The sequence below is a fragment of the Acinonyx jubatus genome, chromosome B1 (assembly GCF_027475565.1).
Source record: "Acinonyx jubatus isolate Ajub_Pintada_27869175 chromosome B1, VMU_Ajub_asm_v1.0, whole genome shotgun sequence".
In the NCBI taxonomy this organism is placed as follows: Eukaryota; Metazoa; Chordata; class Mammalia; order Carnivora; family Felidae; genus Acinonyx; species Acinonyx jubatus.
In genome coordinates this window covers 129756112-129780333 of record NC_069382.1, presented here as the reverse complement: position 1 = coordinate 129780333, position 24222 = coordinate 129756112, and the positions used below count along the sequence as shown (strand labels likewise).

The window sequence follows — 24222 nt, the reverse complement described above, 5'->3', positions numbered from 1 at the left end:
CCGAGAACGAATGCCAACAGTTTGGGCAAGGAGGCTTGAAAGGCATCTGGTTATACTGCTATTCTTTGGAAAACTCACAGAGCAATGTTCTTCATGACTGAACAGGCGTCTTGTGATCCCTTGGGAATGTCGATTCATTCATTTGACAAGTATTTCCATGTTTATGGAGGACCTTTTGTTTGCCAAGCACTGTGCTAGGCATTGGCGCTACAATCCTGACACAAATAGACATGATTTCTGCCTTCACAGAATTTACAGTCTAATGAGGAAAAGGAAAAACAACAACAACAACAGGTAAACAAGCAAATAAAACAATAATCACGTCAAGGACGGAAATAGACAAAGTGTGGATATAGAGAATAAATACGAGGTTGATATTAGATAGGGTTGTTATAGGAGAACTTTATAAGAAGCCATCTAAACAGAGACTTGAAGGGTGAGAAGGAAATCAATCAACCAAGGAATCTGAAAAGTGATGATTGTTCTGGGCAGAGAAGAGAGCAGCACAAAGATGTGAGGTCCTACATTTTGACGTTTTGGAAGAACCGAAAGAAGGCCGGTGTGGCTCTAGGAAGAGGGAGGGGGAGAGCAGCATGACATGAGTTGGGTGATATAGCCACAGGCCAGACCATGCACCTTAGAGTTGTCATTACATTTTCAATTTACTGGGATTCTATTGAGGCCTTTTAAGCAGAAGTAAAAGGATCTAGTTTAGACTTTACATCACTTTCCTTAATGTGTAGAGAACAAGCAGAATAGGCTATTGGGGAAACTGTTTAGGAGACCGTCTCAGATGAGATTCATCTGGCTTACACTATGGTGATATCACTGAAGGTAGAGAAAAGCAGAGAGATCGGAGATTTCAAAGGTAAACTATTAGCTTGTTTTGACATATCAGGTATCCTGCTCCTGGGCAATTGTTCTGAATCCAGTTCATTGAATACTCTGTTTACAGAGTGATTCATTGGTGGCCCACAAATTCTAGTAATGACATTGAGGATTATTATATTGGGCCGAAATTCACTTTTCATGGGCTTCCTGGAATTTTCTTTCTTTTGTTAACTTTTTAACAGAAAGTACACACACTCCAAGCTGTGTATACAATTCTATGAATTTTCACAATCTGAACACAACTTGGTATGCTATCCAACAAAGATAAAAGAAGAGAACATTATTAACATGCAGGGACCCTATCATACTGCCTTCTAGTCATTGTCTATCCTGCCAACAACATAGACTTAGTTTTGCCTGTCTTTGTACTTGACATATAAAATCATAAAGTTTGCATTCTCTTGTGTTTGGCTTCTTTATTAAACTTTATATTTATGAGATTCTTCCATATTATTGCATGTAGTTGTAGATTATTCATTTTATGCCATTCTGTGAATATACCACAATTGATGAATTCATTCTTTTGACAGATGTTAGGGTAGTTTCCAGTTTGGAGCTATTACAGATAGCACTACTATGTACATTCTAGTGCATGTCTTTTGATGATGGCCTTTTATGGCGATGGAGCATTTTGGTGGCTGAGGTTTAATTTTTTTTAATGTTTATTTTTGAGAGAGAGAGAGAGAGAGTGCGCGTGGATGCGTGAGAGGCAGGAAGGGGAGGGGCAGAGAGAGGGGGACAGAGGATCCAAAGCGGGCTCTGCGCTGAAAACAGTGAGCCAATGCAAGGCTCAAACTCAAGAATGGTGAGATCATGACCTGAGCCGAAGTCCACCGCTAAACTGACTGAGCCACCCAGGTGCCCCAGGGGTGGCCGAGGTTTAAATACAATGAAGTTACTTTGTTCAGCAATAAATGTAGTATCATGTATTGCAATATCTCAAACATTTGGACCAGATAATGAAAGACTTCACACTCACAAATGTGAACATTTTGGGCAACAACAAGAACTGTCGACTTGGGAAATTTTAAGTTTGGAAGTCTAACACGTTTTGAATTTGCTTGGCTTTTTGACCTTCTTTTTAAGCTCTTGCAGACTGCATGCCCAGCATTTGAGAACATCATGACTTTGCTATATCCTTTTTACTGTAATACTCTATAATCCACAGTCATGTGATAAACAAGATCAGTTAGGCTGCCCTGAAGAATATGCATATGTTTGATGTTATTGCAGTCCTTGGAATTACATTTGAAAACCATACCATTCCATATCTTACCACAATTGATAACAAATAAAGCCAGTAGTTCCTTTGAATTATAAACTTCTGCTGTTTGAATCTCCGAAGCATAGCGAAATGTAGTACAAATGTACATGTACTCGGCATGAGGGATCATTTCATAATGTCCAAAAGAATCAAGTTGAGTTCCTTTGTATTTCACTTTATATTTTAAAGAAGTGAACTGGTTGATAGTAGCAACTATCAGGAAATTAGACCCAAGATGGGTCATGAGGCTTTGGGTAAGTGGGTGGCAAGGGGGCTTATAAAATATCAAGTGAGGACGGATGAGTCTTGAGTAAGCCTTTTGAGATTTGGGCTAATGAACCACCAACGTGGAACTGTTAAAAGGTAAACTGATACATATTAAGCATTTTAAGAGTTTATTTGAGCAAAAATCAATTGGAATTCTGGAGCTTCGGACAAGAAGTGGTTAGGAGTGCTCCAACAATAGGAGCTAGAGACAAGATTTCATAGGTAAGAGAGGAAAGCAAAGCAAGAAAATTATTTGGCTCTAGCTTAAGCAACTACTTTACTTGGGGGAGTTTAATTTGCTGTTTGTGATTGGTTGTCCTTAGGTTTTTATTTCTTAACCTTCAGGCAGTACAGACTTAAGTTTTGATTTGCTAGAGTTGCTAAGGAATTAAAACCACCTCAATCAGAAAAACAAAACAAAACAACTTTTTTTTCCTTGTAATTTATCTTTTGCCAGTTTAATTTTTAGGTTCCCAGCCAGAGAACCTAGGACACTAAAGGGAAAACACTATTCTTCTCCTACTTCAGAATCAGCAATTTTTCAGGTAAGTATCTGTATGCTACTTTTGGCCTCATGCCTAAAAGGGGCCAGGAGTACTGGGATGTATTTTTTCCACAGTGCAGCCTGTTCAATCCAGAATTGCTAGCCCAGATGTCCCTTCTCTGTATCACCAGAATGATATCCAAAACACTGACATAAAGAATTTTTAAGTTTTGTCTTTGGACCCAATTAAAACTTGCAGCAATGATTTTATTTTGGAATAAAATATAACTGTTGCTTTTTTTCCCCATGTGTAATTTATCTCCACAGATATGGAATAAGTAAGCTTCATCTAGTACCAGTTGTATCGAGGGGTGCCTGGGTGGCTCAGTCAGTTAAGCGTCCAACTTTGGCTCAGGTCATGATCTTGTGTTTCATGACTGATCTTGTGTTTCGTGAGTTTGAGCCCCACGTCCGGCTCTGTGCTAACAGCTCAGAGCCTGGAGCCTGCTTTGGATTCTGGGTCTCCCTCCCTCTCTGCCCCTTCCCTGCTCACACTCTTTCTCTCTCTCTCAAAAATAAATAAACATTTAAAAATTTTAAATTAAAATTAAAAATAGTACCAGTGGTATAGAGATTTGAATTATCTTTCTATTTCCACCTCTGACTTTTCTATTGACCTTATTTAAGTATTTAATTTCACTATGCATCTTTCTTATAAAGGGCTGTTATGCGGAAAAGTATATTTTATAAATGTAGGAAAGCTTATAAACAAAATTGTACTTTATTATTTCAATCACAAAAGCTCAGAATCAAGGAAATGAAATCTGGTAGTTGTTAGCACCATTTGCCAAGTATTTCCTGCTCTCCACCACCTAGGCAGCTTCTGGCCCCTAAGTAGGTGATGCTATGGGAAGCTGGGGTACCTGTGACTAGTCCAGGTCAATGAATATTTAAGTGGAGGTGATGGTGTTTCTTAGTTGGAACATTTGATATTCTTCTGCAAGATGCTCCAGGGCCACTTCTGTCTGTCTTTGCCACCAACACTGTTCTAGATCATGTCTGCTCCTTCAAGCTGGATCCCTGAGTGACTATGAAGAGCATAATTCTGCTCCATGATGGCCAAAGAGCATGAGCGTGAAACAAACCTTCATCATTTTAAGCCACTGATATTATTGTTACTGCATCTGGAGCTAATTGAACGTATCAGCCTATCCCAACTGATACAGATAGCAGCTCTGATTTAAAATCATTTGGTTCTGTTTTTCTTGGGCAATTTTTAGTGTTAAGCTTTTCAATAACTATTTGTGAAATTCCTTCTGTACATCAAGTACTATGTATGTTAGGTTTATACCAAGGACTGAACAATGTGAACATGATCTCTCCTCTTATGAAAATTGGGAGGAAGGAGAGTAGACAGTACACATGCACCTAAGTATAATGAATGCTACAATTAGAAAGTATGTCGTTTTTTAAATATTATCCTAGGACTCTTGTGGCTCACATTCTCCTTTCTGTCTCTGTCTCTCTTTTAAGTCAGGAATTATTCAGTTGCTGAATGTTATACAAGTCTACCTAGAAATAATAAGAAAGAAAAAACAAATTTCTGACTCCTGAGAGGTGTTTTGGAATCAAAGAAAATGTACCTTGCTTAGGTCTGGAGCCTGGACTCCAACATTGCTTTTGACTAGTGTGTGGCCTCAGATAAGTAGCTAACTTCACTGTGCCTCTGTTTAATCAGATATAAAATAGCACTAAATATAACCTCTCCTGGCCAACTTACATAATTGCTGCAAGAATTAAATTAGGTAGAGAATGTAAGTGTCCCATAAAAATAAACATTGTTATTACTCTGAAGATTTTACAGTGCATTGAGGAGTCTATAAACAGCTAGGCTAAATATTAATAATAATAATAATAATAATAATAACAATGAAAACACTTGGTCCACCTATTAAGCAACATATAAACAAAGTAATATGACACCCTTCTAGCTGTGGGAAATGGTACAGAATAACACAGTGAAAATTATAACTTCAAGAATCTAAAACTCAGTGTTTACTGGTAAGTAACATCTGCTAATGTACGTCATTCAGATATGTCTAAAACAGGCCAAAAATCCCCTTGTAATCTTCATAAAGAATATTCAATACATTTCTTGTCAGTGGCATGGACTGAATGTGCAAATAACCAGCTTTATACAAGTGGATAAACAGAAAAATGCACGCAGTATTAAGAAAAACTGCCATTGTCTTCAAAATCTGTAATCAGAAGTGTGTATGCCTATAACCTATAGAAATGGTATCTAATTTTCTAAGCTCATTCCTCTTTTCTGAGTCTCATTTAGATTAAAGTTCAGAATCTCAAGGTAACATTGTAAGATATGATGAAAGGCACACTTGTCACTGGTTGTCAGGCAACCAAAAGCATGAGTTATTGGCATGAACAAACACACCTCCTTACTTGCTACAGAGTGGGTGTAGGTGCTGAACTGCTCTTCTATTGGTCAGTTTCTCTACCAATAGCAGAAAGGAAAGTATTCTTTTTTCAGCTCATTAGCATACCCTGGGAAAGTACCCAACTGTGTTTCTTTCTCTGGCAGTGTTAAATATAGACTTTAAAACCAGGGTTAGCATTTACCACTTAAAAAGTTACTTTGGCTTTGGATGATCTAGATTTTATATACAAAGACCCTCCAGAAGAAGTTTTTAAAACTCAAATAAACTAAGAGCATATAATGGTTATGCTATAGAAAGAAAGCAAAAGACATTTGTTTTCTTGAAGATGCTTTAATATAAAGAAAATAGGAATTGACACTCCAGCTCCCAGGTTGAAACCAGGAAAGCTCTCCCCAGGTCACAAAGAAAAACAAAAATGGGGTTCCCTATCCCTACCTTTGCATAGACTGGGGAACAGTCAGGAAGATGGGACCTGGGAAGAGAGCAGAGTTACAGCACAGGAATAAAAGGAAGGGGATCAAGAGAGGGACATCAGCCTGCTCACATGAGGGACTACCATATGACTGAAAATGTGACTCAATGAAACCAGTAAGGAAACAGATGCTTAATGCTCTTTGGTGATAAACTGTAGATAACTGCATAATGCAAGGTTACATAATATTTTCTACCTGTTCTCTCTTTCCCTGATTGCTCCCTCCTCCTAACTAATCCTACACCATTGATATGTATTTTTAATCTAATTGCCATTTTCACAAAGCTTCAGTAGCTCCCCATTGCCAGTAGGGGGAAAAAATCCTGAGCTTCTAAGGCTGGTATTCAGGCTTTCCTTCCTCAAACTTATGACCCACTAATTCCCTAAGTGGACTCTTAGTCCACCCAAACACATCATTTTCTAAACCTGCCATGAACAATCTTGCCTCCTTGCTTCCTTGCCTTTTTTATTTAAAGGGCAAACCTTTTCTCCTCCTACTTTTCTTAAATCTTCAGAACTGGGAGGATTAAAGTGAAGATTTGCCATTTGATTATTGATTGCTGTGCTCTTATTGAAGGACCAGTATAGAGTATCACTTCCTGCTACAAACAAAAATAATAATTGCTAACTGAATTAGGGCTCTCCAAAGAAACAGAACCAATAAGGTGCATGTGTGTGCTATGTATGTGTGTGTATGTGGTGTGTGGGGGGAGGGAGCAAGCGAGAGCGAGAGCGAGAGAGAGAGAGAGAGAGATTGAGATTTAAGAAACTGGCTCACCATATGAGGGCTGGCAAGTCCAAATCTGAAGGGAGGGAGCAGACCATGGATATATTTGAAGGAAAAGTATTCAAGGCAGAAGAAAAGGCAAGTACAGAGGTCCTGCAGCAGAGTGCAGAGACCCAGGGAAGAAATAATCTTGTAGCACAAGTCCCAGGGCAGTCTGGAGGCAGAATTCCTGCTTCCTTAGGTGATGTCAGTCTTTTTTTCTTAAGACCTTTAACTGATTGGATGAGGCCCACCCACCTTATGGAGAAGAATCTGCTTTACTCAGTCTACCAATTAAATGTTAATCCCATCTATAAGTACCTCCGCAGAGACATCTAGACAGATGTTTGGTCAAATATCTGGGTACCCTGGCCAAGTCACACTGACATAAAATTAACCATCACACTAATACGTATAAATGTTTATTCTGTCCAGGCACTGTTTTAAATACTTTACATGTATTAACTCTCTTAATCTTAACAACTCTATGAGGTAGGGTTACTGTTATCATCCCCATTTTACAGATGAGGCACAGAGAGATTAAATAATTTGCCTGAGATCATATAGCTTATAAGTGACAGTGCTGGAACTTGAATCCTGACAACATAGTTCCAAAATGAATTGTTTTTTTTTAATCTTTATTTATTTTTGAGAGAGAAAGAAACAGAGTGCGAGCAGGGGAGGGACAGAAAGAGAGGGAGACACAGAATCCAAAGCAGGCTCCAGGCTCTGAGTGATCAGCATAGAGCCAGTGTGGGGCTCGAACCCACGAAATGTGAGTTCATGACCTGAACCAAAGTCAGACGCTTAACCCACTGAGCCACCCAGGCACCCGAACAGCTTGTTCTTAACTACTGTGGGATTTTCCTGTCAAGGAAAAGAAAGTGAAAGCTGAACTCATTGATGCCTTATCTGTTCTTCCCACTGTCCCCATAGACATCTTTGTTTCTCTACCATTAACATCTATCTGTTAGATGTCAACTTTTTCCAGGACACTTAGGTATGTCCACACAACAGCCCTTTGATGTAAGTAATATTGTCCCTACTTTACAGATAAGTAAAATTTGAGGCACTGAGAGGGAAGTGGCTTGCCCTAGGTCACACAATATCGAGTGGAATAGCTGGGATTTGAACCCTCAGTCTTCAAATCATATCACCTTCCCACACTGTCTGTTTATAGTTCATCGATATGTTAAATATGTTCCTACTGATCTCTGTTTTGAAATCTTTAAATTGTTTTATCAAAAATTGGCTTTGCAGATTACTCAACACAAATTAGTTTTCTGTTTTGACATGCTCCACAAGTGAAATACACTGTACCTATGAACATAAATTTGTGACTACTTCATGCACTAGGAAAGAACATAGATTACAGCTAAAGTAAATGGAAAGAAAAGGGAATAAAAGCATTTTCTGTTTCACCAGGTACAGATTATATAGTATCATCCACTGGGGGCCTTCTGTGTTTAGAGAAAGTACAAGGGGAGAACACATCACTTTGAGGGACCGAAGTGGGAGAAAATGAGCAGTTAAAGCAGAATATAAATTGAATCTGAGGGAGGAATTTACCTAAGACTAGCCAGCTGGCACGGGCTTTGACTGGGAAGGAAAACAGAAAACAGAAATCATCCATTTTGCAGTGTTGGCTTGCTTCCCTGGAATTAGGTAAATTTACTTTCCATCTGCTTTTAAGCAACTGATGTAGAAAGTTCTATTCCAAAAGGAGGTTGATTTCCTAACAGGGCCCATGAGAAGGCAGAGCAACCTGCATGTTTACTGTAGATAAGGATCATCATAAGTGGTGTTGCCAACCGAGGACTTTTCGCCTTTGTGTTTTTTTATTTGTTTGTTTGTTTTTTTAAAGTAGGCTTCCTTGGGAGCCTGGGTGGCTCAGTCGGTAAAGCAAGCATAAAGTGTCTGACTTTGGCTCAAGTCATGATCTCATGGTTTCTGAGTTCAAGCCCTGCATCTGGCTCTGTGCTGACAGCTTGGAGCCCGGAGCCTGCTTCAGATTTTGTGTCTCCCTCTCTCTTTGCCCCTCCCCTGCTCATGCTCTGTCTCTGTCTCTGTCTCTCTGTCTCTCTCTCTCTCTCTTACTCAAAAATAAATAAACATTAAACTTAAACATTAAAAAAACCTTATAAAGTAGGCTTCATGCCCAGCATGGAGCCCATCGTGGGGCTCAAGAGATCAAGACTTAAGGGCACCTGGGTGGCTCAGTTAGTTAAGCATCTGACTCTTGATTTCAGCTCAGGTCATGATCTTATGGTTCATGGGATCAAGCCCTGTATGGGAAACGTGTCTTGGGGTTCTCTACCTGTCTCTCTGCCCCTCCCCTGCTTGTTTTCTCTCTTTGTCTCTCTTTCTCTCTCTCTCATCTCCAAATAAATAAATAAACTTAAAAGAGAGAGAGAGAGAGATCAAGACCTGAGTGCTTAACCAACTGAGCCACCTCAGTTGGAGAGCTTTGGAGGGAAAAGGCCCAGAAATCTTTTTGCCTGACTGGAAGTCAATGTGATCAGGATTTTAGAGCTGAGAGGTATCATTGAATTTATTTCCTCCTCGTCCTCTCCCCTTCATTTTTGAGAGAATTAAATGCAAACTCTGAGAGGTGATAGGACTATTCTCAAACTCACAGAGCTACTATAACTACAGACTGGAAGTAATTATAGGCCAAATTTCCAGCATCCCTGTCAAGTACTAATTGAATCTCTTCATATCATATGCAATCACAACTCCTATGAACAGGCAACAAAGTCAGAGATTCTAGCAAGGACATGCCAATCGGCGGAAGAGTTTTGCAAAATTAGATGTATTTCTTCTGCAATACCTGTAGGAAAGACACCAAGACTATACGTAGGATTAACTCTGGGCAATTTTGTGAAGGAAGCGAAATGTAAATTCAGTGACCTCATACTTGCCTCTTCTGAGAGGCTGTGTAATATAGTGGTGGAGAGTAAGACTCTAGAGATACCCAGCCTGTTTGAATTCTGGTTCTACCATTTATGAACTGTGACTTTAGGCTAGTTTCTTAACCTTCCTATGCTTAGTTTCCTCATGTGTAAATGGAGATGGTAGTATTTCTCAAATCATTCTTTCTGGGGGAATTAAATAAACTAACATGTGCAAAGTCTCTAGAGTCATTCTTGACTTAAAAATTTTTTTTAATGCTTATTTATTTTCGAGTGAGAGAGAGAGAGCATGAGCAAGAAGGGCAGAGAGAGAGGGAGACAGAATCTGAACCAGGCTCCAGGCTCTGAGCTGTCAAAACAGAGCCTGACACGGGGCTCAAATTCATAAACCATAGATCATAACCTGAGCCAAATTTGGACGCTTAACCAACTGAGCCACCCAGGCATCCCCATTCTTGGCTTTAGATAACCTAGTAAATGTCAGGAATTTGTATTATTCCTGCCATTGCCTAAAACACCTTATCTTATTCTGGGCTTGCTTGTCTCTGGCATTGTCCCCTGCTCACAGAATGTCTCTGTTCTTCCTCCTCTTCTTCTTTAAAACACTCTCTCCTCATTTGTTCAATAAGTGGCTGTTCACTCACTCAAATAATACTTATGTAGTACATCCCTCTACGTACCAGAAACTTCGGAGAGCTGAAGATACAGCAGTGAATGAAACAGACAAAATTTCTGTCCTCATGGAACATACACTCTAGAAAAAGGAACAGAAGATAAAAGTAATATATTCTTTGCTTTCTGTAACAATGAATGGTCTGTAGAAAAAATAATAATGAATAATGGGATAGAGCAGGGAAAATGTGCTATTTCAGGTGCGAAAGCCAGGGAAAACCCTCTTAGAGCCAGAAGTACTTGGGAGCAGAAACCACAATAGAAGGGAGGGAACAGACCCTGCATGTATTTGAAGAAAAAGTATTCCAGGTAGAGGAATGGACAAGAACAAAGACCTTGCAGCAGAGTGACAGGGAAGCCAACATGACAGGCGCATAGTTAATGAATGAAATTAAGCAGGAATGAGGCTGGAGAAAGGCTGGAATCTGTAAGGCATTATACACCAAGATAAGAAATTTGGATGTTATTCTCATAAATGAGAAGACCCAAGGAGAGAGAGTAGAGGAGTGTCAGGAATGTGTTTGTGATTGAAAGGGATACTCATGTTGCTGTGCAGAGAATAAACTGAAGGGGCATCAGGAGTAGCAACAAAGAAACTAGGTAGAAAATTCTTGAGGTGGAGCTGAAGAAGAATCAAGAGTTTCACCTTGGGGATGTTAAATTTCTGACACCCAGTAAGCATACAATGAAGATTTTGCTTAGGCACTTAAATGTATTACCTGTTGTTCTAGGGAGCTGTCGAGTTGAGAGACACAAATTTTGGAGTCATCGGTCTGTGCATGGAACTGAAAGCCGTCAGGATGAGATCACCTAAGGAGTAAGTAAAGATGGAGAAGAGAGGAGGCTGGAGGCCAAAGCATGCGATTTTGCAGAATGTAGAAGTTGGAAAAAGAAAGATGATTGAGCAAGGAGACTAAGAAGGAATAGCAATGAGAGGCACCTGGGTGGCTCAGTTAGTTAAGAGTCAGTCTCTTGATCTTTTCTGAGGTCATGATCTCACAGTTTGGGAGCCCAAGACCCACGTTGGGCTCTGCGCTGGCAGTACAGAGCCTGCTTGAGATTCTCTCTCTCTCTTTCTTTCTCTTTCTGCCCCTCTCCCACTTGCACATGTGTGCTCTCTCTCTCTCAAAAAATAAAATAAAATAAAATAAAATAAAATAAAATAAAATAAACAATAAATAAACTTAAAAAAATTTTTTTAAAAAGGAGTAGCAATGAAGTCGGAGGGAAACCAATAGAAAGCAAGAGAAAGGCAATAAAGAAAATTTCAAGAAGGGAGGTGTAAGCAGCTCTTTCAAATGTAGTTAGTGATTAAATGAGATGAGGCCTTTGGTATGCAACAATAGATAAATAATAGATATGCCTAAGCCCAAAGTCAAGAGACATAAGTACACTCTGCATCACATAAGTATGTGCATGACTGTAGTGTATATTACCTGAATTTAACTGCAGGTTAACTTTAAACTATTAAATGTAAGTTGCTCTTTAGTTGTTGGTGGCTTCTGACATTTTACATCTGTTTCCTAGTTCCCAACCAATTCTATCTTTATGATAGCTTATCTCCAATTCTTCTCTTCCTGGACTCACATGCTGTTGCACTACCAAGGGCAGAGCCTATTTCTTGACCCTTGAATCTGGGCTGGCCTGTGACTGCTTTGACCAATAAAATACAGGGAAGCAACAGTCTCAATTTCCAGGCTTTTAGAAGACTGGCAGCTTGTATGTCCTGCCTCTTGGAAGTCGGCCATCAGGTAAAGAAGTACATTAATCAGAGACTACTCTGCTGCCAGAAAACAGGTTTTTGGTATATCTTGCAGATAACGGATCACTTTCATATGTTTTGTAGAGTTCATATGTCTGCATTTTCAATTTTTTTAAGATAGTAGATGCAAGATTTTGTTTATCCTTTCATCAGTTGATGGACATTTAGGTTGTTTCCACTTTGGGGCTGTTATAAAGAATGCCGCTACGAACGTTCGTGTGCAAGTTTTTATGTGGATTCGTGTTTTCATTATTTTGAATATACACCTACAAGTAAAAGTGCCAGGCTATATTGTATGGTAGCTACTGCACATCTTTGAGTCTCTTTCCCTAAGATAATTTTTTTTTTTTTGACATCTGAATCTGTGACACAAAATTTAGAGGACCAGACTTCCCTGGAAAATACAAGTCATCCATCTATTCAGAGCACTGCATGTTGGGGGACCGCAAACATAGAATTCCACGATTGGAAAGCTCATACCTATCATAGAAAGCATAAAAACAAAAAACAAAACAAAACAAAAACCAGAAAGGAAGCTAGGAATAGAAAATGTGGGTCCAGGGGAGCCTGGGTGGCTCAGTCTATTAAGCCTCCAACTTCGACTCAGGTCATGATCTCAGTGTTCGTGAGTTAGAGCCCTGCATCGGGCTCTGGGCTGACAGCTCAGAGCCTGGAGCCTGCTTCAGATTCTGTCTCCCTCTGTCTCTGCCCCTCCCCCACCTCTTAAAAATAAAGTAAAACATAAAAAAAATAAAAAAAAAAAAAGAAAATGTGGGTCCACCTCTCTGGAAGCAGAAAAGAAAATAGAAGTGAAAATTACCTAAATACTTCGGTTCTCACTTTGCCGCATGGTTTCTGTTGCTTTCCTCAGCAGCTCTTCTGGCCTGTTACACCCCTCGTGTTCGCTATTCTTGACTCTCTTGACTCTACTTCACACATCGTGTGGCACAGAACAGTGGGGCTGATGTAAAAATCTCAGATCTACTGAAGCCTTTTAAGTGTTGGTGCAGAAAGAGCTCAACCTGATTAGCTCTAGGGGAATGCTTTTAAAAATTCCAAATTCCTAGGGCAGGTAACCACAGGCTTTCCCCTCCAGGGTTTCTTTATCTTACCACTGGTCTCCTTGATCTTTTCTTAAAGCCTTTTTTCTCAACTCCCTTCATTTCCTTCACATTTATCTTCACTTGTTCCATCTTCTGCCCCAGTAGAAACTGAAGGACTAATGCTGACAGCTGTAGCAGGAGACGTCTGGACTTTTGTGTCACTTTCTATCTTCTGCCATATCTTTTAGATAAGAACTTACCTTAGTTCAGTTATATTGAGCAAATGTTTGTGGAGCAACTCCTGTGCCGGACACTTGCTACAGTGGAGCCTGAAGACACTGAAATGAATAGTTTCTGCTTCTAGTATTTCACAATTTTGGCAGTCTCCATTCCATTCATTTATGTTGTGACTCTAGCTGCTTAAAGTTTCTCTATACACTTAGAACAGCTTGCACAGAGATAGTAGTTACAGGTGTGGGAAGTAAACTGAATTGATAATCAACCTGGAATCTGTTTTCTTCCTTCCACCCCTCTTCCATCCAATCTGTGTCTGATACAATAAGAATTATATATTTGGTCTTTGCCCCCAGCTCCTGACACAGAGTTCCTAAATCCCTTGGAGCTTCCTGAGTGGTAAGAGTCACTTCCTTTGTCTAGTGAAATGACTCTTGGTGGGCCCCTAGATAGATAGCGTCAGGCCAAGACTTGATTTGAGGATTGGAACTTTCATTGAAACTCCCAACCTCCAAGAGGGGGAGAGAGGCTGGGGATTGAGGTAATCACCAATAGCCAATTATCTAGTCAATCATGCCTAGATAATGAAGACTCCATAAAAACCCAAAATGTTGGAGTTTGGAGAGTTTCCAGGTTTTGAACACATGGAGATTCAAGAAGAGTGATATACTCCATTAGGGATTGGAAGCCCTATGCTCTTTCTTCATACTTTGCCCGGTGGATCTCTCTTCCATCTGGCTGTTCCTGAGTTATATCCTATTATAATAAACCAGTGATCTAGTAAGTAAAATGTTTCTCTGAGTTCTGTGAGCTGCCCTAGCAAATTAACTGAGCTTGAGGAACGGGTCACTGGAACCTCCCATCTATAACTGATTAGTCAGAAGTACAGGTGACAAGCTAAAGTAGGGGCAGACTTGTTGGACTGAGTCCTTAACCTGTGGGGTCTGTGCTAACTCTGGGTGGCTTGTGTCAGAATTGAACTGACTGGTAGGACACCTACTTGGTGTCCAGAGAGTTGGAGAATTAGTTAGTATGGGGGAAAAAACCCCACACATTTGGTGTCAGAGTGTTGTGAGAAAAGACTCACAGATTACCTCAGAAATGTGTGACTAGTGATAGCAGCTATTACATTTGTAACATTGAGACTAAGCTAATAGGAAATTAGCCCCCCCAAAATATCTTAAATCACATATCTCATAAGAGACTTGTAGTCAATGTATATAAAGAATTCTTGTAATTCAATTATTATTAAAATTACTATTATTTACTAATTATTAATAATTTTTAAATAATTCTTGTTATGAAACATTATAAACATTATAGGCATTCCCCCAAAGAAAATATACAAACCACCCATGAAAATCTATCATGAAAAGATGCCCAACAGCATTAGTCATGAGGAAAACTCAAATCAAAACCACCGTAAGATACCACTTCACACCCATGAGGATGACTATAACAAACAAAATGGACAATGACAAGTGTAGACAAGAATGTGGAGAAATTGGAACCTTAGTACATTGCTGGCAAGAATATAAAATTGTGCAGCCACTGTGGAAAACAGTTTGACAGTTGCTCAAAATATTAAACATAGAGTTACCCTCCTTAGCAGTTCTTAGGTATATACCCAAGGGAAATTAAAATAGATCCATACAAAAGCATGTACATGAATGTACATAGTAGCATTCTTTATAACAGTCAAAAAGTGGGAACAACCCCAAATCCGTCAACTGGTGAATAGGTAAAGAAAATGTGGTACAGCCATACAATGAAGTATTATTCAGCAAAAAAAAAAAAAAAAAAAAAAAAAAAGGAATGAAGTACTGAAGGGCTACTACATGGATGAACCTCAAAAACAATTCTTAGTAAAGAATCCAGTCTCAAAAGACCACATATTGTGTGATTCTTTTTATATAAAATATCCAGAATAGGCAAATCTTCATAGACAGAAGGTAGATTCATGGTTTCCTGGGGCTGTGGGGGAATTTGGGGGGTAAAGGGGAATAAATGCAAGTGGGTGCAGTGTTTCTTTCTGGGGTGATAAAAATGTTCTACAATTGATTGTGGTGATGGTTGTACAACCATGTGAATATGCTAAAAACCATTGAATTGTGGACTTTATATGGGTGAATTATATGGTATGTAAATTATATTTCCATGAAGCTGCTTAAAAAATTATATTCGGGGTGCCTGGGTGGCTCAGTTGGTTGAGATCAGTTGGTTGACTCTTGATTTCAGCTTAGGTTACAATCCCAGGGTCATGGGATCGAGACCCAAGTCAGGCTCTGCGCTGACAGCACGGAGCCTGCATGGGATTTCTCTCTCTCTCTCTCTCTCTCTCTCTCTCTCTCTCTCTCTCTCTCTCCTTTTGCTCTCCCCCTCTTACACTCTCTCTCTCTCTCTCTCTCTCTCTCTCTCTCTCTAAGCAAATAAACAAACAAAAAAGATATTGGCCTAACCCAGGGAACAGAACAAGGTGTGCAAGAGGAACCTGAAACAAGGTCAACCTGACCCTTCTCAGCATATCAATTTCACTATGGGCTAGTCAGTTATATAAACATGAATCAGTAGTAATCAGAGAGATGCAAGCTAAAACATTCACCAAGGTATCAGTTTACACCTCTCAGACTCACAAAAAATCAGAAATTTGGATCTTGCCAAGGGTTGGAGAGGTGGGGGAAAGGGAACATACTGTTCTCCACTGTTGGTGGGCATCTACCTGGTGCAGCCATTCTGGGGAGTGATCTGGCATAATTTAGTATAATGAAAATGTATTCTGTGACATAGCAATTCTGCTCCTAGTAAATATCCCAAAGAAATTTTCACATGGGTCTGTATGGGATCATGGACAATGCTGTTTCCTCTATCATAGCCAAAGATGGAAGGGAATTAAGTCTACATCTTAGGTGCATCTCACAGGTGCTCATCCCTATGAGAGTAGACAGGTAAAATGTGATCCACACACTGGAGTCTAAAGCCTCTGTGAGTAGCATCAGGTTAGATGTAGGCACAGCTTCCTTGACAATTCTTAAATACACAGAGCTGAGTGGAAAAATATAAACACCAGAAGGAGATATATGATGTGATACTGTTTCCATAAATTAAAAAATTTGCACACGGGGCACCTGGGTGGCTCAGTCAGTTAAGTGACTGACTCTTGATTTCGGCTCAGGTCATGATCTCACAGTTGGTGAGATTGTGCCTCTGTGCTGACAGGGCAGAGCCTACATGGGATTCTCTCTATCCCTCCATCTCTCTCTCTCCCTCTCTCTCTCCCTCTCTCCACTGCCTTGCATCCTCTCTCTCTGCCCTCCCACACTCCCACACTTGTGTGCTCTCTCTCTCAAAATAAATAAATAAACAAAAAAGTGCACACAGAAAACAATATATTTTGCAATAGTACATTTAAAAAGATAGCCCACTCAAATAAAAGTAGCAATTAGTTCTGTGCCTGCAGTCTCTTCCTCCTAGAAGTTCTAAAAGGTCACAATTTATTGAGCTAGAAATGATTTAAAAATATCCAGAGTAAGACTGTAGGAGAGATTCCTGCCTTGTATAGGAGATTTTATCAGATGACCTAAAGCTACATAGGCCCAAACAACTCTTTCCATAGGATAACAGAGGTTGCAACATTATGGCCACATCCTGAGATGATCTAGTTCCTTTACTATTTTAAGGATCAGTAGTCAGGGGAGATTTCTCCAAGACAGGATTCATACTTTGGTTCTCTGAAATTGAAAATGTTTGGTTTTGTTCTGAACTGAGGTTGAACCATCGATTCCACAAGTGCAGCAATGTACCATAGCTCAGTTTCCTTAAAACGAACGTACCCCTTGCTCACCCCACACCCCCAGTTTTTGCATCTTTCTGCCAGTGGCTCCTAGTATGCCCTCATAGACCTTGTCTGCCTAATGTTAAAGTGGACTAAGCCAGGTTTCATGCCAGACAAATTTGGTTTCATCTCCTGGCTATTCATCGTTTATAGCCGATTGTTCTTGACTAAGTCATTTAACTTCTCAGAGCTGTTTTCCCACATGAATTAGGGAAATAATAAAACAAGTCAGCAATTTCTAAGTATTTTCTATGCAACTACAAACATACATGTTACAGCTCAAATCATATCCTAGTTATTATGTATATTCTTCTGTTAATTTTCTTTTTTACCCAAAATATATTATGCATAGCTTTCAATGTCAATATAGATAAATAATAGGTGTCAGGCATGTGTGGGGGCAGGAAATCTCTACTTCATACTCAATTTTGTGGTACACAGAAATCTGCTCCAAAAATAATCTATCTTTTAAAAAAAATGAAAGTTAGGGGCGCCTGGGTGGCTCAGTCGGTTGAGCATCTGACTTGGGCTGGGGTCATGACCTCGCAGTCTGTGATTTTGAGCCCCGCATTGGGCTCTGTGCTGACAGCTCAGAGCCTGGAGCCTGATTCGGATTCTGTGTCGCCCTCTTTCTCTGCCCTCCCCTGTTCACGCTGTCTCTCTCTCTCAAAAATAAATAAACATTAAAAAAAGATTTTTAAAAAATAAATAAACAAATAAAAGTTGATTCAACAATATGATGAATAAAATACATGTTTTTTTTCGGGGCGCCTGGGTGGCTCAGTCGGTTAAGCGTCTGACTTCAGCTCAGGTCATGATCCCACAATTTGTGAGTTCGAGCCCTATGTCATAGGGCTCTCTGCTGACAGCTTGGAGCCTGGGGCCTGCTTCAGATTCTGTCTCTCCCTCTCTCTGCTCCTTCCCCACTCATGCACGTGCACTCTCTCTCTCTCTCTTTCTCTCTCAAATAAATAAAATGTTTTTTAAGAATTAAAATACATTTTTTTTAAGTTTATTTATTGATTTTGAGAGAGAGAAAGAGAGAGCAAGTGGAGAAGGGGCAGAGAGAGGGAAAGACAGAATCCCAAGCACACTCTGCAAGGGACATCCTGATGTGTGGCTCAAAAAAGGTAAAATCATGACCTGAGCCAAAGTCAGATCCTTAATCCACTGAGTCACCCAGGTGCCTCTGAAATACATGTTAAAGAGTTTCACAATATAATCATTGTTATTGACTCTAGGATTGTGCTATGTTAGATTGTATTACCAACATATTGTTTTCGTATTTAAATAGTACACTCAATGAGAGAAATTATCTTAATATGAACATTTAATAAATAATTTTAAAAATCCATTTTATTTTATTGATTCTTTTTTAGTAGTCTGCACACACAACATGGGGCTTGAACTCATGACGCCATCGAGAGTTGCATGCTCTTCTGATTGTGCCAGCCAGGTGCCCGTAATAAATAATTTTAAATTAATAAACAATAGCTACCCATGTCAGTATATCCTTTAAAAAATAGTTATTAGGGGCGCCTGGGTGGCTCAGTCGGTTAAGCATCCAACTTCGGCTCAGGTCATGATCTCACAGTCCGTGAGTTCGAGCCCCGCGTTGGGCTCTGTGCTGACAGCTCAGAGCCTGGAGCCTGTTTCAGATTCTGTGTCTCCCTCTCTCTGACCCTCCCCCGTTCATGCTCTTTCTCTATCTCAAAAATAAATAAAAATTAAAAAAAAAATAGACATTACTTTTGAGAGTACTTTTAGGTTCACAACAAAATTGCATGTAATATACAAAGAGTTCTAGCGTATATCATGCCCACCTCACACCTCACACATGAACAAGTCTTCCCCACTACCAACATCTCCCATTAAAGTGGCATGTTTGTGGGGCGCCAGGGTGGCTCACTCAGTTAAGTGTCCGACTTCAGCTCAGGTCATGATCTCACGGCTTGTGAGTTTGAGGCCTGCATCAGGCTCTGTACAAATACATACTTCTTTTTTTTAGTATATTTGACACACAATGTTACATTCATTTCAGGCATACAACAGAGTGACTTTTCAAGTTTATACATTATGCTATGCTCACAGCACTATTACAACATCATTGACTATATTCCTTATGCTGTGCCTTTGATTACCATGACTTACTCATTCCATAAATGGAAGCCTGTACCTCCAACTGCCCTTCACCCATTCTGCCCATCTCCCCACCCCCTCCCCTGTGGCAACCATCAGCTTCTTCTCTGTATTTATAGGTCTGGTTCTGCTTTCTGTTTTTGTTTATTCATTTGTTTTTTTAAAATTCCACACAAGTGAAGTCATATGGTATTTTTCTTTTCTGACTTATTTCACATAGTATAATACCCTCTAGGTTCATCCATGTTGTCTCAAATGACACAATCTCATTCTTTTTTATAGCTATGTCACATTCCATTATATATATGTATGTGTGTGTATATATATATATATATATATATATATATCATACACACACACACACACACACACACACACCACCATTATCTTCCTTACACATTTGTCTATTGATGGATACTTTGGTTGTTTCCATATCTTGGCTATTGTAAATAGTTCTGCAATAAACATGGGGGTGCATATATCAGTTTGTTTTCTTTGGGTACATGCCCAGTAGTAGAATTGTAGAATTACTGGATCATTTACAAAAATGTCTATTCAAGTCCTCTGCTCATTTTTAACTGGCTTGGGTTTTTTGGTGTTGAGTTGTGTTACTATATATATATATATATATATATATATAATTTATTGTGAAATTGGCTAACATACAGTGTGTAAAGTGTGCTATTGGTTTTTGGGGTAGATTCCCATGGTTCATCGCTTATACAGCACCCAGTACTCATCCCAATAAGTGCCCTCCTCAATGCCTATCACCCATTTTGTCTTCTACCCATCCCCCACCCAGTTTGTTCTCTGTATTTCAGAGTCTCTTATGGTTTGCCTCCCTCTTTCTTTGTTTGTAACTATTTTTCCCCCTTCCCTTCCCCTGGTCTTCTGTTAAATTTCTCAAGATCCACATAAGTGAAAACATATGATATCTGTTTTTCTCTGACTGACTTATTTCACTTAGCATATCTTCTAGTTCCATCTACGTTGCTGCAGTTTTTATATATTTGGGGTATAACTCCTTATCAGATATATCATTTACAAATATCTTCTCCCATTTAGTAGGTTGTCTTTTTGCTTTTTGAGAGTTTCCTTCGCTGTGCAAGTTTTTTATTTTGATGTAATCCCAATAGTTTATTTTTGCTTTTGTTTCCCTTGACTTACTTACGAGACATCTAGAAAAATGTTATAACTGATGTCAAAGAAATTACTGCCTGTGTTCTCTTCTAGGATTTTTATGGTTTCAGGTCTCACATTCAGGATTTAATCCACTTTGAGTTTATTTTTGTGTATGGTGTTAGAAAATAGTCCAGTTTAATTCTTCTGCATGTAGCTATTCAGTTTTCCCAGCACCATTTATTGAAATGACTATCTTCTCCCCCATTCTATATTCTTGCCTCCTTTTCCATAGATTAATTGACATATAAGCATGGGTTTATATCTGGGCTCTTTATTCTGTTCCATTGATCTATGTGTTTAATTTGCTTTGATACTGCTTTGATTACTACTTTGTATTTTATTTTGTAGTATATACTTTGTAGTATATGTTGCAATCTAGAATTATGATACCTCCAGCTTTGTTTTTCTTTCTCAAGATTGTGTTGGCTATTCTGGATCTTTTGTGGTTCCATGCATATTTTAGTATTCTTTGTTCTAGTTTTGTAAAAAATTATGTTGGTATTTTGATAAGGTTTGCACTGAATCTGTAGATTTCTTTGGGTAGTAATAAGTATATACTTTTTCATAGCTGCATGGAGTACCATGTTATGGATTTTCCATGAATACTTTAAACAACAGTTTGAAAATAAAGTTCATTTTCAGTTTTTTCCCATTGTATACCATACAGATGATGCAATATTTGTTAAAACTCTTGCTATTTTAACTTACCCATCAACATGAAAATAAGACTGATGCATAGAAAAATCAACAGAGGAATGAAGAGGCAAATTATAGAAGATGAAACATAAATGGCCAGTATGAAATGAGAATTGCTCAACCTTATTAATAATCAAAGAAATGGGAATTAGAACAAGACACAAGAGACACAAATTGGTGAAGATGAAAAAGATTGATAATATCAGGACTGTAAACTGGGGGTGGGAGGGTTAATTATTACACCCTTGTAGGAGAGCAATTTAGCAATATGTTGCAACAGTCAAAATGAACAAGTCTTTTTGATTATTTTGAATTTTTAAAATCTGTGCTAATAATATTGTTACATTAAGCGGTCCTTATCTTTTAGAGATAAATATCAAAATATTATGAATGAAATTTTCTGATTACTTGGATTACTTCAAAATAGTCTCGTTAGGGGATGGGGCAGCCTTGTGAGACTGTGAGGTCTGTGCTAACTCCAAGTGCTTAGTGTCAAAATTGAGTTAAATTGTAGAGCACTCATTTGGTGTCAGAAGTGTTGTGAGAGGGGTGCTTGGCTGGCCCAGTTTGTGGAGCATAGGACTCTGGATCTCAGGGTGGTAAGTTTGAGCCCCATGTGGGGTATAGAGATTACTTAAAAAAAAGAAGAAATGTCTGAAAACAGTTCAGGCTGGATGACGGGTACATTGAAATTCATTTTACTATTTTCTTTCCTTCTATGTTTTAAAAAACTTTTCCAAAAGGAAAAAGTTTAGAAAAAAGAAAAAAGTTGTGCTTAAATCTTTTTTTAAGATTTTTTAAAAAATGTTTATCTGATTGAGAGGGGAACAGGGGATCTGTGCTGACAGAACAGAGCCTGATGCAGGGCTTGGACTCACAAACCACAGGATCATGACCTGAGCTGAAATCGGACCCTTAACCGACTGAACCACCCAGACACCCCTGGTGTGGTTAAATCTTAACATAGCATTTATTTTTGAGAAAATTTATGCTAAGGAAATGATAAAAACTAGTGGGAAAAGGATGTAGCTTCAAAAATATTCAATATAACTTTCTAATGAAAACCTCAGTCTGGGTATTGAACTTTTTTGTTTTTTTTTTAATCTGAGCCAAGAACTACTTTCACAGTATCCTGAAAGGTGAGCAAACTAGTAACTCTAGCTCAGGAGAAGAAATGCATTTCACCCCATCACTTTCTGGTAAATGATATCTAGCAAATGACATTGAGCTTAGCTGTCTAATAAGCTAAAACTCAAGTGGTTGCTAAAGAAAGATAGCGTTCAGAGTGAAAACCATAAACAAACAATTTCATACAACAAAATTATGGACGTAAGTACAGAAAATTGGCTCAGTTTTGCTGTGTGAGTATACTCAGTGGTCTTCATGTGTATGACTGCTCAGTCCTGTATCTTTTCTTTATGATGCACAGTTGAAGCTCTTAGTGAATTGGTTGCAAATAGCTCCCAAAGCCATTGCTCATGTAGGCCTTTAATGGGTCAGGAAAATATTCAGATTTTTATATAATGTATAATGTACATATATGCTTTAGGAAAGCTTGCAGTAATGGCACGTGTCCTAGTGATTTGGGGACAGAACATAAATAGCTTTTATCTGTAAGATTTCAATGAAGATATAATGAATAATGCATAGAAGTTAGTGAGGGTTAACTGTGCCGATATATTGCTGTCTTGGTCAGAGTTCTCTAGAGAAACCCTTTATATATGTATAAAGAGATTTATTATGAGGCATTGGCTCATGTAATTGGAGTCTGAGAAGTCCTACAAATCTGCCTTCTTCAAGCTAGACATTTTGGAAAGCCAGGGATATAGTTCGAAGGCCTGAGAGCAGCAAGACGCAATGGTGTAGATTCCAGCCCAGGTCTGAGAGCCTGAGAACCAGGAGTGCTAAGGGCAGGAGAGGATTGTTGTCTCAGCTCAAGTAGCAAAGCCTTCCTCGGCCTTTTGGTTCTATTCAGGCCTCAACAGATTGGATGATACCCACCCACACTGGCCAGAGTCACCAATTCAAAAGCTAATCTCTTCAAGAAACACTCTCACACAAACACCCAGAAGTAATGTTTCACCAGCTATCTGAGTATCCCATGGCCCAATCAAATTGACATCTAAATTAACAATCACAATTAGTTATCTATTGCTACACAGAAAATTACTCCAAAACTTTGTTGTGAAGAACAGTAAACATTTATTGGTGCACATAATTCTGAGAGTGAGGAATTTGGGACCAGCTTTGCTTGGCAATTCTGTTTGGGGTCTCTCATGAGGTTGCAGTCAAGATGTCGGCCAGAGTTGCCGTCATATGATGGCTTCACTGGGGTGAGAGGTCCTCTTCTGAGAAGCTTGTCTCTCATGGCTGGTAAGTGGTTGCTATAGGAGGCTTCAGCTCCACAACACATGTACTGTGTAAGAATCGTCATGACCTGAGAGCTAGTATCCTCCAGAATAAGTAATCCAAGGCAGAAGGTAGAAGCCTCGATGTGGACCAGCTTTAGAAATCACCCTCCATCATTTCTGCAGCCGGAATATCAAGAGCTATCAATAGCAAGAACTATTGGAGGCTACTTTGGAGGCTGGCTACCACAGATAATGACAGAATGAATGTAAAAAGAGTGCCAATGGGGGTGACTTGGTGGCTCAGTTGGTTAAACATCCAGCTCTTGATCTCAGCTCAGGTCTTGCTCTCAGGGTCATTAGCTCAAGCCCCGCATTGGGCTTCACTCTCAGAGTGGAGCCAACAACAACAAAAAAGGGGGCCACTGAAAGGGATTTTATTCTACTCCTCTATTTGCAGTTTAATTTCAATATTCTTGCTTTTATATCTTCTGCTTGTCCCTCCAAATCTACTCTTCACCATTCCCTGTCCCAGGAGGCTCACCTGTATCAACCACACCAAAGGTTGTGGTCCTCTGGCTTCATAGGAAGGAAGAGAACAGGAACATTAACTATCTTTGTTCCTTTCCTCAGACTCTGTCTCTTGCCCAAATGTGAGAGTTCATTTGGCGGCCCTTGCATTCCTTTCAATAATCACTCCCTCCTCTCATCCCTTCAGGCCTAGGGGTGTTAACTGCCCTGCTGCTACTGACCCCGGGTTAAGTCATTGTCTTGTGGTTATGCTACACCCTACAACTTTGTG

General features: G+C 39.3%; 2 pseudogenes; both read left to right on the top strand.

The window, feature by feature from the left end:
* The first annotated feature begins 156 nt into the window (after nucleotides 1–156).
* LOC113599589 (60S ribosomal protein L27a-like) overlaps nucleotides 157–24222 on the top strand; it is a 60860-nt pseudogene continuing 36794 nt past the window's right edge.
* LOC128310975 (voltage-dependent anion-selective channel protein 1-like) overlaps nucleotides 157–24222 on the top strand; it is a 35409-nt pseudogene continuing 11343 nt past the window's right edge.